The 15,923-nt window shown below is 40.1% G+C and overlaps 1 protein-coding gene across 1 annotated transcript in view; it reads right to left on the bottom strand.

Moving 5' to 3' along the window:
• LOC112430728 (uncharacterized) overlaps positions 1 to 11,123 on the bottom strand; it is a 37,793-nt gene extending 26,670 nt beyond the window's left edge. The window contains exon 1 of the mRNA XM_076878253.1: positions 10,970 to 11,123. The gene's annotated coding sequence lies outside the window, so the exon portion shown is untranslated. The remainder of the gene's footprint in view (positions 1 to 10,969) is intronic.
• Positions 11,124 to 15,923: the final 4,800 nt, after the last annotated feature.

The raw sequence follows: 15,923 nt of genomic DNA, 5'->3' as shown, positions 1-15,923 counted from the left end.
GCTACAAGCAAAAACTAAATGTGTACTACAGTGCGCAAAAATGAATTACTGGGTCAAAAGGGGTTTATGAGGGACATTTATAAAACTAAAAATCCCACAAACTTTAAAGTGCACTTGAAAAGCTCACACAAGAAGGTTAACCTAGCTTACCTTGAAGAGCTCATCAGGGGGAGCACACTCCCCCTCCTTGAAGAGCTCCCCCACTTAACCAGCATCCCCAGAAAACAGCTAACCCCAGATAAGGCAGCGTGATGCATCCCGAGACAACAGGACTGGGACATCTAAATAAATGTGTGAGTCAATCGCCTTCAAAAAGGTTATCAATTCATTTGAACTAAAATTAGGACCACTCGGTGCTGCAAGAGTTAATAGTCTCAATACCCAAGGATAAGCGGAAGAGCATGATTGATATAATGGAACTAGGATTTGGTTACACTTAATTTTTGCAAAACACAACTAAAACTATAACTGAAACTAATCAAAACTAAACTCAAATTAAGGACTTTCTGAAAATAAAAACTAGACTAAACTAGCAAAGAATTGGTAAAAAAAACTAATTACGACTGGTATAAAATTGAAAATCTGGAGTCGAAACTAAATAAAACTGAAAACTAATGAAAATGGCAAAACGATTAAAACCCCGGTGCAGAGATTGGCAAATCTGACCAGGAAATGTTATAAAATGAATTGTCGGAACAGTCAGCGTTAAAGTCACCTTTGACAGTCCAGACTAAGATGGCGTTGAACATCTTCAGGGCGGAAAAGGGTTGGTGTGACCAAGGTGTGGTTTGGCTTGTTGTATGTATATTTTGAGATGATGTGGCTCTGGAGGGACCAGTTACCAGGGCATGGAAGGAGGACAGACTCATTAAATGAGGAGAAGGAATTTCCTGGGATTGGAGATCCTCTGGGTGAGTGGTTGACTGAGAGCATGTATAAAATAAAAGTTATCTGTTGTTATTGATTGGTAATAGATTGATAATTGGCCACATTTACAGCTGTATTGACTTGTTGTGGACGTAGTCGACTTCAGGTTTAAGCACTCTAATCAACAGGTTGAAAATAGTGATATTAAAGGAAGAGTATGCAGCGCCACCCTGTCAGACGCCAGTGACGGTGGGGCTCACTGATGAATCAGGTGAGCTGGATTCATGGCTGATTCAAAACTAAGATTCCCCTGCTGTGGTCAGTAAGGGGAAGACAGGGGGAAATAGAATTTAAAAGAGGCATTTATAAACGTTTATGTGCCAAGTTAAATGGGATAAAAGGGGATGTTTTTACGCTTATCTTGGCATCAGCTTTATTATTGCATCAGAATCATATAACAAGCATTGCATTAAACATTTATTGAAGTTTTTGACATTGTACTAACGTTTGTCTTCCAGTGATTGTTATAACCGCAGGTTAATCTTCTATTCTTAATCGTATATTCACAGGTGTCAGGATAATCATGTGATCTTCTATTGCAGGTGTAACCATGATCATTTTTATACATATTGCAGTTTGTTGCTCATTATAGAGTTGTGCACAAGTTAATAAGGGTTAAAAGCTACAGTCAGCGCGATGTTTGGCTGATCTATGGTGTGGAGTGACTTCGAGCATGGAAGGCTGCACGTGCTTACATAACACTGATATCATGTTATTCTTTGTGATCTTTTATTCAATTATATCTTTAAGTCAAGTTTTAAATAGTGGTAGTTAATTAAATGACATTCATTTAAGATCATATTCTTGGGTCAGAGCATCACACGCAGATCAACTTAACAACCTGGGAGACCTTGTAGCTGCAATATTGTGTCTCCATATGGAACAGTAGGCGGAAGCAAACACATGATTTTTGGGGGGCAAAGGTGAGGATTAAAAAAAAAAACGGCTAATTTGTTTTTGATGTCTTCTCTTAATATGAGTGGTTTTAGTAATCTTCAGACACACCTTGCAAATGTGCTTATAATGAGTTTGCACTCGGCCTTTTGAAGGTCATAAGCTTTGTTCGGCGTGATGGTCCGGACTGATAAAGTGTAGGAAATGCCTTGAGTGCAGAGGGCTAAATGCAAACACGCGTACACACATAGGATATGATTAGAATAAGTCCCTGGGACATTCTGAATATTCTAAACCAATTCTGAATCACTAGAAGGTCAGTAGATAACAACATTAGATTATTAGGGTTAGGAAGAGAGGTGTTTTGGTTTTCTGTCTCTTACAGAAAAAGGAACAGACACCAGATGAGGTCACAGAGATGCGAGGATCCTCCGCAGCAGAGACAGACACAGTGACTGCCGAGACACCAACTGGGTCCAAGTGTCATGGCGTTTGGGCTCCAGCTAGTCACCTCAAAAGGATGGATCCCATAAACACAGCAATAACCATGAAGGGGTTGGCGGAAATCCAGGAACACCAGACCAACGAGGTTCGAGAGGCTCTGCTATTGTTGGAATAATTGTTTTTCTTACATTTGAACTGCGCAAACACAGAGGTCATCTCACCTATGGTTCGCTCATCAGGGGGACAAAGGACCTCAGGAGTGAGAAGAGATGAACCCGGCCACACTGGGTTATAGGGTGTTGGTGAGCTCATTATTCTAATGACCTCATCAGGGGGAATTGTTAGATTATAATATTATTTTATGCCATGTTATACCCTTAATTAAAGATTATGAATTATTATGTAGTTTTAGTTTGCATTATTCTCCTGAATTAGAAGAAGCTGATAACTATTGCATTAGTTAAACTGATTTGCATTACATTAGACTGCTGATTTATTGTGGATAAATGATATTGTTTTATGATGTTATCAGAAATACTGTTTGCAGAAAGGCATCGCCTTATTTGTCTGATTAGAAGAGAACGGAACATGCTGGAGTTTTCTGCCCCATCTCAGCAGGAGCAGATAAACGGGGAGCCAAGGTCGTAGCTTAGGCGCCGTGTGAGAGAAAAGCATGTGAATGTTTAGGCTTTTATGATAAGGTGGGGGCACCAGAGGCTATAAGAGTTTGATCAATGCTCCACCATTTTGAGATCTGAGGCTGTCTGCATACAGTGTCCATCTCCCACATGTGTGATCATTAAAATCATTGTTTGACTTAACCCGGCCGGACCAGTGTTGTTATTGTGGTTTTTTCTCTTGTCTCCATCCCCAATTTTGAACTCGTAACACTGGTGGCAAGTGGCATCTTGGCGGCTGCACGCTTGACTTTTCTCAGTTCATGGGCAGTTATTTTGCGCCTTGGTTTTTCCACACGCTTCTTGCAACCCTGTTGACTATTTTGAATGAACCGCTTGATTGTTCGATGATCACGCTTCAGAAGCTCTGCAATTTTGAGACTGCTGCATCCCTCTGCAAGATATCTCACTGTTTTTGACTTTTCTGAGCCTGTCAAGTCCTTCTTTTGACCCAGTTTGCCAAAGACAAGGACATTGCCTAATAATTATGCACACCTGATATAGGGTGTTGATGTCATTAGACCACACCCCTTCTCATTACAGAGATGCACATCACCTAATATGCTTAATTGGTAGTAGGCTTTCGAGCCTATACAGCTTGGAGTAAGACAACATGCATGAAGAGGATGATGTGGAGAAAATACTCATTTGCCTAAATTCTGCACTCCCTGTATAGCTTTAGAAAAATTTGCATAAGAAGCACTTGCAGCAACAAAAACATAATATTCCAAACTTGCAGCAACAAAAAGATAATATTCCAGAAACACGCTTTGCCGATGTTCATAACACTTCTTACGTTGGCATATACATCAGTGCAAATTATTGCATGTCCGCCATTACCTGCCCGAAACCGGAAGTGACGTCATTTTTGTGGGCCTTATAAGCCTATGTTGATGTTCATAAAAGTCATGTGCATATTACTATTGTACAACACTTTGGTCTACCAGGTGTGTTTTTAAAGTGCTATATAAATAAATGATGATGATGATGATGATGATGATGATGATGATGTTTGACTTCATGCTTTTCCGTATTGTTTCTGGGATCCTTAGAACTGAAATTACACTGTTGGAAATATTATAATGCATCAAAATAAACTATTTATTTTCATTTTTCCTGTAGTATATAAAAGGACTGTTACAGATGAACTTGGATACTAGGATATGTATCCTGTGTCACTAAAAATACATTTTATTTTAGTTTTATACATTGATTAATGACCTGTGACCATGGGTCATTGTAGCATCACAGGGAAGGTTGAAGCCGTCCACTGCACCTGTATGGCCGGAGTTGCGGAGACCTGCAGCCATGTCGCTGCTCTTCTGTTTAATGTAGAAGCAACAGTGCGGATCTGTGGCACAAGGACTGTTACAGATGAACTTGGATACTGGGTTTTGCTGGGTAATATGATCAAGATACAATCAGAGGTTGGCCATAAGATGGACTTTTCCTCTTCAGCTGCCCAAAAAAGGCTCTTGATCAAAACATAAACAGACCATCCGTATGGAAAGGTAAAACTAGCCGTCCTCAAAAAAAGTAAAATCCTACCTGCTACTGTGGAAGAGTTGTCACCGCCATAGGGCTTTGGAGCGTGATGTCACGGGGGTGGGCGTGGAAAGGATTTTGGCCTGATGCGCCATTTTCCGGGTCCAAACAAAGCGCAAGCGAAAAAGGAGCGAAGGCACACACAACAGCCATGGTTCGTACTTGCTGTGTTGCCGGCTGTGGAATAAGCTTAAAAAGGGTTTGTCTTTTTTATTCTTTCCCAACCTGGAAGCATCATGAGGGAGCTTATATGGCGGACCTTACAAAACGAAGGCGTCTAGCCTGGATAGCAGCCATGAGACGGCTTGATATCCAGTTTGCTCTCCAGATATCTGTTGGTGTGCTCCAGACATTTTTACTCCGGCAAGTTCTGTATGTTCATAACACTCTTTATAGCTTAATAATATTATCGTTGGGGTTCTTGGAGGTTATAGAAATTGCAAATGTAACCCATATCAACTACTCCCTGTCACATGACCCATGTCAGCTGATTTGAGGCCCCTCTTCTGATTGGCTCCTTCCACGTCGCGGCAACTCTGAAAACCGGCTGTGAAGGGATACTTCCGGGTTCGACTCCTGCTGTGGCTGTGAGCTTATGGCATTTAGAACGGCGTTGGAAAACAAAGCGTTTTCTCCTCAATTCATCTGTAACCTCATTTCACCTCAGCGGTAAATGTCCTTAATATCTTTCAACCTTTGGTTGTCAGTAACCAGCCGATCGTTTTCGCGATTAAAAAATGACTTTGTGCGGCAGTGTTCCCACCGCGAGCAGAACTCCGGTTCAAAAAGCACTGTTTTTGAACACTTTTATTTACTTAAGCATTTTTATGGGCTTACTTTGAAACAAAGTGCGATTGAATGATTATTGTTATGTGTTGCCTTGAATTCGGCTATGCTGTCTGTTAGACAGTTGTTTTTCTTTATTGTTGTTTTTGTATTGTTTGTAGCGAACGCTACTGGAATGTATAGATTAAGCTACGTAGCCAAGATGATTAATAATTTAACTGTTGTACATTGATTGATGATGATTTATGATTTGCATTATTACATAGACTTGCAGAAAAATATATTTGTTTTCCGGTAAACTGAATCGAACTTGATGTGCTAATGGACATTTTTCTGACCTACAGGTCAGGTTTTTTTTCCCCTTTGAATTGATCTTCTTCATATTGAAGTGGCGAGCCGGTAGGAACATTCTTTGTTTTCCCCCACTTAGCCGTCTTTGGATTATGGACATATTTCCCCATTGTATGCAGCTGGACCCTAAGGAGGAATACCTTAAAAGTGAACTTTAAAAAGAAAAGGACCAAAAAAAGGACTCTTAGCAAAAGGACTCTTGCACAGAAAAAAATCCCAGCATTGATTTATTATTTAATTGTGGACATTTACGTTGTGTGTTGTATTAATTATTTTGTTCCCTTTCCCCTATTTATTCAATATATTTTTGGTACAAGACATTGCAGTCTTTGGTCTCATCATTCACACCATCTAGGCTCCATAAAGAAGTATTTCTTCTGCGCATCAGTCAGTAAATTCATCCATTGACATAAACTAGTCCTTAAATAACTTTGCGTTACACAAACAAACATAGAATTGAGTGACTGTGGAGACATACGTGCTATGTAACGATTTGCTAACTCTTTCGCACAACTGTAGGGAAGCCTGCCTATGAAATGAATCAAACAAATCCAGACTGGTTACCAACGTTAAACATAGGGCACTCCGAAATCCGAACGTGAGGGTTAGGGTCAGGGTTGACAAGATACGTGAAGATATCGGGGTAGGACAGTGGTGGTAAGTACTCTGGGTCTTTACTCCACTGCCGTATTTCATTCGGAAGCAGACATCTGAAACACCCGGGGCTTAGCCCTAAAGGGTAGTATGGATGTGGGATTCTTTTTTTCTTCTTCTTTTTTTTGGGGGGGGGGGGGGGGGGGGGGTAGACATTACTGAAAGATTAATTGGAGCATAACTGAGCCACTGTGTGAGAGCTGAGCAGCAAAAGGAAATTAAGTGAGGGTAGAAATGACTGAAAGATTAATAGGCTTTATTATGAATTTTGTTCAAAAAGGAATGAATTCATATAGGAAAAAATATATATCACATATGCAAGACACCTTAAACTAGTATTTTAATTAAGCAGCAAGGCAGAACAAAGTTGGGGCTGCATCAAGACACGAGGACTAAACCCCAATTCAACCAGACCCAGAACTGATCCGGAATTAAAACAGGACTACAACAGTTCAAAATCAGGACTACTTAGGACTTAACCAAGACAGAACCAGAATCAGAACTAGATGATAGTAGCACTAAAAATCATCATAGACCCGCACTACACTTATTTTTTTAATTCTACCAAAAGTACACTATTTACATTCAGAAAAGTTTATATAATTATTTAACCTTCATAAGCCTGCATAACTTAATAAATATATAACTTGAAAAATAACAAACCTGAAAAGAAACACTAGGTACGAGATACACAAGTACCTATGATACAGATTTTGGTAAACAACCATTTGACTAACATGTGTTTCTCACCTGCTCTTGTTCCCTTACTGTTCTGTCCTCATTCTCCTCTCTCTCCCTCTCTCTCCCTCTTTGTGCTGACAATCATCAAATATACAGTTGAAACCAGATATTTACATACTCTTCAGATCAAAACAGATACACTTTTTTAATTGTAAAATCAAATCAGACTACCGTAATTGTCGGGGTATAAGCCGCTACTTTTTGCACAAGCTTTGAACCCTGCGGCTTTTAGTCAGGTGCGGCTTTTCTATGGATTGTCCATGATTTTTATCATATCGTAAGACAATTTGTTTTGTTTGTTCCGCTGTTGTACGGCACTACGTTGCCTGGCGGAAGGGCATGTGACTCCGCCACGGCCCTTCTGAGGGTGTTCGACTCCGACACTGACAACAAGGATTTCTTTGGTTTTGAAAGTGACAACGAAGGAAAGAAGCTGAGAGTGGATGACGTAGCAATCCTGAGCCTGTTCGTATCCGACACTGGAGAAGAGGAATTTGGTGGTTTTAGTGCGCAGGAAGATGAGAAAGATGGTGGTGAATGACTGACTTTTCTTCTTGTTAAAGCCGTGTCACTGCACCTGAGCCTAAAAGGTAGTCTGAATCTATTTTTCTGGTGTGCTGTAGGTTATTGTTATGTACTACATTTGTTACTCATTCATGAAGCACAGTACATGTTTCGTACTTGTAATTACCGCTACTTGTACATATACCTAAAAAGTTATGCAAATATGTACCCATAACTTGTTTTTCAAAATATTAATAAAAGGGGTGTTTCTCCAAACAGCCATCTCTTTCCTGACAATTCGCTTTGTGCATATTCTCTTACATATGATAAGTCAACATTGAAACACCTGCGGCTTTTGGTCAGGTGCGGCTAATGTATGTACAAAACAGGATTTTCTCCTGATTTTAGCTTGTGCGGCTAATATTCAGGTGCGCTTTTATAGTCCGGGAAATACAGTAAATGTTTATTTTTTTAGATTGATAAATATAAAAAACATATTTGTTAACTTTAAGAGTAAATAGAGAAACTATCTGTATTTCTTAATTTTAAATGGCACCAAATTGTATTCAAAATTGAGCCACACTTATGGAGCTCCACAATCCTTTTCCTGGTGTTTTGGTTGATATCTCTTAATTTTCCCATTTCAAAGAAACAGGCTCTGTGTTTTGTCTTATATGCATCCACAGCTGCCCCACCAATTTACTCACATGGACTCTACTAACCTATCAGAAGCTTCTTCAGCGCAGAATGGAATCGTCTGGAGTTTTCTTATTAATTAACAATAAACTTAGTGTATATGTACTCCTAAATTTGATGAAAGTGATTAAAATAGACAGCCCTGTCTCTCTTTATTCTGACATTTAACTAAGTCAAAAGATATTTCAATATTTATTTATCTAAAACAAAACAACTTTACTCTAAATTGATGTTGTACAGTAAAAAAATGTTCTTGTGTTTTCCATAAAGTGTATGTAAATATCTGGTTTCAACTGTGAATATACTGCTGTGTATTGAAAGTCCTCTTGTTTTGCATAGATATACTGAACAACATACAAAGCATAATATATAAAATAACATCTACCTGAGTTTTTTCTTTGAAAGAAGCTCCTTATGTCCATTCTTGTATATCAGTGCATTACTGAAACAGATTTATTTAACCGTGGAGGGAAACAACTGAAAATATGAAATAAACACACATAAGCTAAGACTCTCTAAAGAAACAGCATTGTTGTTGTTCAGCTTTTCATTTCGCCATTTGTTGATTAACTTGAAGAGCAAGTAACGTAATATTGGTCAAGTGATCAGTTTCATATCAATGAAACTCATATCAATCTTTCGTGATACACCGTCATATTTACATTTTTTGTACAGTATGAATGATTTACTTTGGTACCTGGTCAATCTTCAGTTCTCCTCTGTCTGCCTAGCTCCGTTTCTCCAACAGCGCACTTGCAGTAGTGATGTGTCGGTCGCGAACGAAATGGCTCTTAGAGCCGGCTCTTTGGAGTGAACGACGCGAGCCGGCTCCTTATTGGGAACCGGGTTTTTTTCTCTCTCTCTCTTGCACTTTTTTTCCGGAGCCGGAGGGAAACAGCCAGGGACATCAACGTCACATTAGAAAGGTATAGTAATCATCCAAAACTATATTCAGTTGCGGATGATAAAGGATTCAGAAAGTTTATTCATGCAGGCCCAAATGGCAGAGAATGTGCATGTTCTTTTTGTTTTCATATTTTAATTTATATTTAATTGTGTTGTGGTTTGCAGTGTTTTGTGTTCTTTCACTTTAAATTTGTTTAAAAGGAAAAAAGCTGAAAATTTAAATAGTTAAAAGTTGAAATGTAAATAGTTGGTTTTTGTATTATATTATTTATTTATTACATTTTGTGTGGAGTGAATAAATAAAAGTATATTTACAGTGGCCCCTAGAGACAAAGCACGTAAAAACTCCAAAACACGTACAAAACACAACAGAAGTGCTCCAGGATGCTCGGGCGCAGTGTTGAGCTTTTGTTACCTAGTGGCCACACACGCCAGCAAGTACCAACGACCGGATTTGGTGTGTGGTAGTAACAGGTAAATGAACTTTTTTTTTTTATTATTTGAATATATATGAGTGCTTGTGTATAAATACACAAACAATACACACATGCTTTCAATTGTGTAATGTAAGTGATCTAGGTAGCGGTTTTGAAAGTTCAGTTAAGGCTAGAAATGTGTTTTGGAGTTTGTACATGTTTTGTCTCTAGGGGCCACCGCATATATTTATATATAAACATATATAAATAAAACCACTTCTTTTTTTACATTAGTAATTCCTTTTGTGCATAATTTTATATTATTGTTAATAATAAATTAATTAAAGCAACAAAACAACCTGAAGAGCCGGTTCGGAGCCGACAGAGCCGGCTCTTTTTAGTGAGCCGAGCTGAAAGAGCCGGAAATCCCATCACATCGTCACTGCGGGGCGATCGTGGCTCAAGAGTTGGGAGTTCGCCTTGTAATCGGAAGGTTGCCGGTTTGAGCCCCGGCTTGGAAAGTCTCGGTCATTGTGTCCTTGGGCAAGACACTTTACCCGTTGCCTACTGGTGGTGGTCAGAGGGCCCGGTGGCGCCAGTATCGGCAGCCTCGCCTCTGTCAGTGCGCCCCAGGGTGGCTGTGGCTACAATGTAGCTGCCATCACCAGTGTGTGAATGTGTGTGTGAATGGGTGGATGACTGGATATGTAAAGCGCTTTGGGGTCCTTAGGGACTAGTAAAGCGCTATATAAATACAGGCCAACAATCATGTTTTTGCGGTCCCACTTGCAGATACTCAAAAATTCAAACAAAGCTCATAAAAAAATAAACAGATGAATAAAAACAGTTTCTCTAAATACAGGCCATTTACCATTCACTAACTCGCAGGCAGTAGCTGCCCCGTCCTGCTTAGTGCCTGAGCTCAGATCATACCAATATTAGGGGGGATTTACGCACAGTCGTAAACACATACACATACAAATCCTGATTTACAAGTACAAAATATTTATGATCACATTTTGAGCCCATACTTGAGCTTTGCCAGAAAGGCCAGGCGTCAGGCCAAAATCCTTTCCACGCCCACGCCCACGCCCACCCTTGTGACATCACGCTCCAAAGCCTCCTTCTCAGCAAGCTTCCACTACTCTCACCCTGGGGTTGCGCTCCCCCAGGCTTGTACCTGTGGCTTCATGTCCTGGGGTGGGGGTTGGTTGTTCTCCTGCCCTGCACCCCATCCTTTTGTTCATATTCCAAGACTATTTTTCTTTATGTATTCTTTCCCCCCAGCAACCGCCATATTATGATGTTGCAAGCAATCACAAACTCTACAGTCTGTCTAACTCCAATGTCTACCAAGCAATCTATTATTCTCAACAGAGCTAAACTCAGCATAAACTGAACCCACATTAAAGTTAGCTCGATGCTTACCTTTAGACGAGCCCACAAACCGAGAGAAACTCCGTGATGAAGCTGGAACACTTTCCAAAAACAGGAAACAGATCAGGGAGCAGAGACCCACGTTGTTCCTGTAAGTTTACTACTTTACTCCCGTTTCATGAAAAAGCAGCTCTCTCTGCTCGACTCCTCTCCTACACACACACTTTGCTCCGCCCCCTTTACCCGGCTCCGCTGTGATTTGTTGCTGTGCGGTCACGTGACTCAGCTGCACAACGTAACCCAGTGGAGTGTTATTTCAAAAGTAGCGCCAATCTCCTTTTCCTAAACTCTTTTCCTTGGCCTCGATGAAAACGTCATCGTGGGGAGGACAACTGCTGAGAAGTCAGGGAAAGAGAGGAGCGGTGCTGAGAATTGGAACAGCCTTACGCTCGTCTCTCTGTAACAACGTGACACCGGATGTCCGCCTGTTGAAACTACATTGTGCAGAAGATGGACTACAAAACAAACATCTTACTTCGTCACAATGTGTTCTAACCCTGTTGTTTTATGGAGGTTATATAAACAGGAACAGCCTGTTAAAAATATTGCTTCATTATTGAGTTTGAATTTTAAAGAAGAACAAACAGTTAGGGTCAGATTTACTAACATCTGCAGCAGGTCAAACACGTCTTTTGATGTTAAAGAGCTGCTAGGTTTACTGAAGAGACTGTCTTAAAACTCTCCAGTCAGTCCTCAAGCTGTGTTTTGAGGTGAGCCCCACTTATTTTTACTTATTTATAGCACAGCAAAGAGTCAGCTGTTCACAGCTGCTCTCCAGCTGATTTTTACTGAACTGAAGTGGCTTCTTCATAGAGAGATTAAAGCACACTGTTAGTAGATCATCCTGTAATTGTGACATCACAATAATTTGCCTCACTTTACAAATCTGTAACTTCTATAACATATAAAATTAAATATATAATACAATAAGTACTTTGTGAAGGACTTTGCTGACATCTTGGCTGAATACATGCCAAAATATGATTGTGTTCCTATTGTTGGGGGCTTTGATATTCATGTGTGTTGTCCTGATATGCCCATTGCAAAGGGCTTTTAAGGCCTTACTGATTCTTTTAATGTGGTGCAATGTGTGACCTGTCCCACACATGAATGTGGACACACACTTGATCTTGTTTTATCTCATGTTTTGTTTTGGTTTTTTTTGTTTTGTTTTTAATGTAGAGATTTGTGATGCTGTGTTTTCTGACCACAGTCCTGTGATGGTTGAAGTTCCTCTTGCCTGTACCTCAGTTAAACCTCACGCTGCTGCTCGGCGCTGTCGAGTTTTTAACTCCTCCCTTGCTGAGCAGTTTTCATCAGTTTTAACCAGAACTGCAAAATCCCAGATTTTTAATGCAGCCAGAACTGAGCTCATGATTTTATTCCACCTGCCAGACTGCTTTGGACTGCTTTGCACATGGCTTAATTAAAATCCAGCCATTCTAAAACTAAATCTGAGCCCTGGCTGAACGACACGACCCGAGCTGTAAGACACGAGTGCCGTCGAGCTGAGCACATATTCAGATGTAGACCCCAAAATTTTTACATACTGTAGTCAAACACCTGTTTAAAAAAAACCTGTTCTTGATCTTACGATTCTTGCAAATTACAGGCCTTTCTTCTAACTACCTTTTCTTTCCAAAATTCTTGAAAAGAGAGTTGACAGTCAATGAATGACCTTCCTGAAAAAGCAAAATGTTTTACACGTTTTCAAATTTGGTTTTAAACCCTTTCATAGGCAGCACGGTGGCACGGTGGTTAGCACTGTTGCCGCACAGCAAGAAGGTCCTGAGTTCAATTCCACCATCAGGCCGGGGTCTTTCTGTGTGGAGTTTGCATGTTCTCCCCGTGTTTGCGTGGGTTCCCTCCGGGTACTCTGGCTTCCTCCCACCGTCCAAAGACATGCAGCTTGTGGGGATAAGTTAATTGGAAAATCTAAATTGCCACTAGGTGTGAATGTGAGTGTGAATGGTTGTCTGTCCTTGTGTGTTGGCCCTGCGACAGACTGGCGACCTGTCCAGGGTGTACCCCGCCTCTCGCCCTGTGACAGCTGGGATAGGCTCCAGCGTCCCCGCGACCCTGAAAAGGATAAGCGAATGGATGGATGGACCCTTTCATAGCACTGAATCAGCCATTTTAAAAGTTTTTAATGACATATTTTTAGCCACTGATGCTGGGGACTGTGTTGTTCTTGTACTTTTAGATTTGACAGTTGCATTTGATACTGTGGATCATGCATTTTACTCTGTCATTTGGAGCACTGGGTGGGCACTTGAGTGGTTCAGGTCCTACTTGGCGGGGCAAACATTTTGTGTCAGTCTCTGTGACCATGTGTCGTCCTCCGCTCCTCTCTTGTGTGGTGTCCCACAGAGCTCAGTTCTAGGCCCCTTCCTCTTTTCTTTGTATCTGCTCTCTCTTGGATCTATACTGAGAAAACACAGCATTGCATTTCACTTCTATGCTGATGACTGTCAGATATATGTCCCTCTACATAAAAAAGGCACATATTCCATACAACCATTACTTCAGTGTCTTGATGACATTAAGGCTTGGATGTCTCTTAACTTTTTAAAATTCAATGATAAAAAGACTGAGGTGATGATTTTTGGTGGCCCCACTGAGATGCCAAATGTATATTTAGATTCCTTGGCTCGGTATGTTAAGCCAACTGTCACAAACCTGCTGGTCAAAGTGGACTGTAATGAGAAAAGATGACATTATATGCCACTGTAAATGCACTGCCTAATTGTTACCTCTCCCCACTGCCTTCAGTGGCAGGCAGCAGGAAATTTTAAGTTACAAATCAATATTGTCTGCATGGACAGATATTCCACATTCCATATATCATCATTCAGGTCCTGCATCAATACATTTCCATATTTTTATATCTATAAAAAAAGCTGACACTTGCTAGACTCTATCAAAGGTGTGAGCATCACAGCAGATGCCTTTGTGTCGAAGTAGCTAGAATAGAATAGAATAGAATAGAATAGAATAGAAAACTTTATTTGTCAATTTCTTCAAATGTACTTGCCATACAAAGGAATTGAAATTACGTTTCACTCTGTCCCATGCGTAGACATTGACAACAATAAAGTGCAGATGCACAACAGCTGAGGATAAAACACAGAAAAACACGAAGTTGATTTTCCTGGCCTGGGATTTTATAAAAATATTCAGCAGTACATCGAAAACGAAAGAAAACCATTAATCAACATATGAACCTTAGCTGATGCTGCTGAAGTGAAGCAGAGCAAAGTTACAGAGGTTTTATTAGAGACACGGCTAAGCGTTTTAAAATTTCGCATAATTTTAAAAAGTTTGAATTTGTTCAGTAGCCTATTGAACAGCAGAAATGAGACTTTCTTTTCAGAATTAGGTAAAAGGGAAAAAACAGTGGCCGACAGCGCTGTAAACAACGGTAGACTTGTGCGTAATAAACAAGCGAATAATGCAGAAAACTGATTTTTTTGACGGGAAACTGTTCTTGAAGTACACATAGACAGAAAGACAGAGAGAGAGGGAGAGAGCTGTGCATGAAGTGTGATTTTATTGTTGTGGAAGTAAAACAGCAAAAGTTCATGACGATGTTTATGTGAAGGGTTGGATCTTCTTTAGCTGCTGGTTTAGTCAATATTGTTTGGAGAGAGACAAAACCTGCAGCTTCAGAATCTAGTGGAAAAAGGGCGTGAACTCAAAGCACGGATCAGCGAGCTGTCGGCTTTCAGCCCCGACCGTGTCCGTGCTGTCGTGAGAGAAAGGCGACATCTCGCTGATTCTGATCCGTCGGTGGATCCACGCTTTGTGTTTACGTCTTTGTGCAGAATCGTGTTCCTGCTCTCATTTACTATTTCAGCTGTTTGGTTGTTGTTATTTGTTGAAATTTTCTGAGGTTTAACCTGAAATTCTGGCATTTTGGTCAAAATAAATTTGTATTAAAAAATCATTTCAGGATTTTAATGAATCGATATTACATTATCCAAGCTAGAACCGATTTTAATCGATAAATCGATAATTAAAAACCCACCCCTATACATAACTTTGTGGACATGTAGCCAACAGTAATGTTATAACGTTCTTTGCAGATATATAAGTGATCTAAAATTTAATACTTGCTTTTAAAAGTTTATTCTTTGGCCACCACGCTTCAGCCATCTGCTGGGGTTTTTTCTTTTTTGAAAAAAATAGCAACAGCCACCACTGCGCTATGAATTCTGGCCTATGTTGGGACATAATCAGCCTTCAAATGGGGCCTCGAGGGATGCAGACGAAGTATAGATAGATAATATAAGTGTAGATACTTACATGAAAACAAACATAATAACTTGATACTGTCACTGGGTTTAAACTAAAGGAGTGTTCACAAGAAATCATCAGTATCAAACTGTGACAATAAAAAAATGTTCATTAAAGCAATCAAGAATGAGTTTGATGTGAATCTTTGGTAATGCATGGGGGAAGCTCTGTGCCAATTTTATCAACAGCTACGGATTTTATCCTTTTCTGGATGCAATACCTTGGCCTCCAGTAACACTATATGGAATCTTAGAGTCATTTTGACCAGGATTTCTCCTTTAATGGAAATATTAAGCAACTATTTATGACTGCTTTCTTTCATTGCTGCAATATCTTGAAAATCAGAAATATCCTGTCCCAGAGTGATGCTGAAAAACTCGTTCATGCATTTATTTCTTCTTGTCGGGAATATTGTAATTCATTATTATCAGGATGTTCTTTTTTGCGTTGGGACACAGGCAGGATGCGATGGCTGCTGTTTTATCCATGTGTGGATGCACATACCCAGCTCCCAAATTGTACCCAAATACTGTACGTCCCTCCATCCAACCACACACTTTAGGGACTGTGACCACCCACTGCACATGCTCCACCGTGATATCACTATGAATGACAACATCATCCAGGTAGCAAACAGCATATGCAGTGT

Source organism: Maylandia zebra, linkage group LG3 (genome assembly GCF_041146795.1).
Source record: "Maylandia zebra isolate NMK-2024a linkage group LG3, Mzebra_GT3a, whole genome shotgun sequence".
NCBI lineage: Eukaryota > Metazoa > Chordata > Actinopteri > Cichliformes > Cichlidae > Maylandia > Maylandia zebra.
The sequence above is the reverse complement of the archived record's forward strand: the minus strand, read 5'-3'. Positions and strand labels throughout refer to the sequence as shown.